The sequence below is a fragment of the Aulonocara stuartgranti genome, assembly GCF_965226115.1.
Source record: "Aulonocara stuartgranti genome assembly, chromosome: 1".
In the NCBI taxonomy this organism is placed as follows: domain Eukaryota; kingdom Metazoa; phylum Chordata; class Actinopteri; order Cichliformes; family Cichlidae; genus Aulonocara; species Aulonocara stuartgranti.
Genome location: NC_138939.1, coordinates 5,172,129 through 5,174,911, shown reverse-complemented (window position 1 = coordinate 5,174,911; position 2,783 = coordinate 5,172,129). Strand labels below are relative to the sequence as shown.

General features: G+C 41.1%; 1 long non-coding RNA gene across 2 annotated transcripts; it reads right to left on the bottom strand.

The window, feature by feature from the left end:
* Positions 1-468: 468 nt before the first annotated feature.
* On the bottom strand, positions 469-1,107 carry LOC309709061. Of its 2 annotated transcripts, XR_014277415.1 has the most exons (3): positions 929-1,107; positions 717-834; positions 469-627 (listed from the first exon to the last, which is right to left on the bottom strand). It is a non-coding gene; the product is annotated as an uncharacterized lncRNA (long non-coding RNA). The 2 variants fall into 2 exon arrangements; XR_014277414.1 differs by having other exon boundaries at positions 717-1,107.
* Positions 1,108-2,783: the final 1,676 nt, after the last annotated feature.

Genomic DNA, 2,783 nt, shown 5'->3' with positions numbered 1-2,783 from the left:
CATATCTCCAGAAAACCACAGAACCATGTGAAGAACTCTGGGGATCTATTCCAGACTTATAGAAGGCTATGAAGTGAGAAGAAAACAATACAATAAAAAGAAAAACTATACTAAAAAACTAGACAAAATGACAACTGATTTAACTAGCTTGCAAAAATGTATAATAAAAGTTAAATAAAAGTTTAGATGTCATCTCCAACTTTACATTAAAAAAAATCAAAGCTTTTATAGTTGCAAATTTTACCCATGCATGCTCACAGGGCAGACATTTCCATAGCAGTAACTGGAAATGATAAATAATAGGTCCGATGTCTCTTCCTGCAGGTATGCACTAAAAAGATAATTAGTTGACTGCAGGTAACGTGCAGCAATCCAAGTGGTGTTTTGCCCTTTTGACATAGATTCCTGTTGGGTTAGCTGGATTACACAGATGGATTACGTGGCAGAAACACACACGGACGCAGAATAGTTGGTGATGCAAGTTTTATATATACACAAGTAAGGGGGAATATTTACAAGGGAAAGGGGCTATATACAGTGATAAATAAAAATGTGCCAGCAGGAAAACACCGAGGCGATGAGATGGAGCCGAAGCATACAGGTAGGTAGCAGACGCACCGGAGCTACCTGACAACAGAGAACAAAACAGGGTTTATGGCATACCGTTGATAGCCGAACGTTAAACACAAGTGGACGGAGAGTGTTGGAGAGCTTACTTGACCACCCAAACCACAGCCGCTGCGGTGATCGCCGCCTGATGGTACGTAGCACTCCGTCGCGGATCCAGAATAGCCAACACAAAATCCTAGGTAGGCGGGCAGGCGATGGAACAGGCTAAGACAAAGAAAAGTAGGCGAAACGTGGATCCTTTAAAACATACAGCTCCACAGCGTAAAATCAACAGATGCAGCCTGTGCTAACTCGTTACCACTTGTGACAGCGATAATACTCCGACACCAGACGTCCGTGACTCTGCTCCCTAAAAGCGCTCACTGATGACGTCCGATGCGTCGCAGGTGTGTTGGAATGCCATCAAGCCCCACCTCGCCTACCTATAACCAAAAGGAAAACAAAACCCAAACAACAACAGTACACCTACCCACCACCTCCTAACAGATTCCCATGTCCATTTGAAATCAGAACCCCTACCGAGAAAAAACAAACAAACAAATCAACCAATAACAAACTGAAAAATAAAGAAAGTATTGTGCCTAACCAGAATGCTAAGCAATCTGCTTTTTTTGGAGACAAACATGGATTTTGAATTCTGCACCTAAACCATGGAATTTGTCATTTAAATGGAACATCTATGGAGGATTTGTCAGATCTTTGATGTTTCTGTGTCCTGTTTACTTGTTGATGTTCAACAGGCAGTGACAAATCAGTGGCACCAGCTCCAAAACTATTTGCAGCCATCTTGTTCCCAGTCTTCTACCTGCTGTGTCAAAACAACAAGACTGGGAAAATACTAAAAATATGTTGACAAGGGCAGACTGCCCACACAGCCTCCAGACAAAAAATAAAGAAGGAAAAAACTTGTCTTCACATCTCACCAACCCCTTGCCGCCTAACCCCCCAACCCTTCCCCAAGTGCATTTAGAGCACTTGCTCCTTGTTAAAAGGATCCAACCCTGGACGGAGCGGGGGTGGTGATACCCCCTAATGAAGATGAATATTCAGCTGCTTTAGAAAGGCTCCTGGAAGGCTGCCCAGCCCGCACTCGCTGTTCCAGTCAAATTGGCAGCAAGGTGGGGGTGGAGGGAGGGGTCCAAATCACTGGGCTGAAGTGGGGAAGTTGGGTGTGAGGGGGGGTCAGTGGAGATGACTAGGCTTGCAGACAAGCAGGGGAGACACGGTGCCTGTGTGCTCCTCTGGAAAATGAGCAGAAAGCAATTCATAAATAGTTTTTGCATACACATAGATGTGGACAGTGTCACATTAGTGAGGCAGCAAACTGTCAATCTGTTGTGAAGGCAAACAAGTACAGTATATTTTAGGTACATGTTACCTGTTCTTTCTCACACACACAGACCACTGAAAGAAGGTGCATTAGCTAATAATTTAGATTATTAGCTATGGAGGAGTATATAATCCAGGGTTATCAGTTTGAAATCTGTTTAAGGATTACGGGCCCAAATGTCACAAATCCAAGAAAATATGGTTTAATGACAGTTGAATGTCTTTTACTCAAAAATAATAATAAAAATAAATAAAAATAAAATAAAAGAAATCTGGGAAAGTACAAACAGCCACATTATCTTCTAAAAATTCTACTATTTTCCTGCTATTGTGACTTACTAACTCTTAAAATGATGAACCTGGCAAATGTGCTTTCTGTCCTCACTGACCAGCTACACTGTCAGTTGACTAGAGGAGCAAAAACAGCCTGTTCTCCTGTGCTTGTTTGTTTCTTCTGGGGAATTGTAATCAGGAAAAAAAGAAGAAGATTTGGTAGTGTTAGTTAGTCTGGAGTAAAAAACAAAAATACAAATGTCTGGTCCGCATAGAATTAGATAATGTCATATGTACAGCCGTTAAAATAAGTGTTATTCTCATGTTCTATCCACACTAAACTCTACATGGCACAATGAGGCAGCATGACATTTAGCAGTCTCAACATAAAGTAAACAAAGATAATATTAGGACAGTGAAATAACTCAACCCAGTGTGAAGAAGAGAAAAATTAGGAATTCAGTTTCATATAAGCAATGATTTCACTAGTCTGAAATATATGCCTTAAATGTCAATTCATATAAGGACAATTTACAACCAGGTATTACATG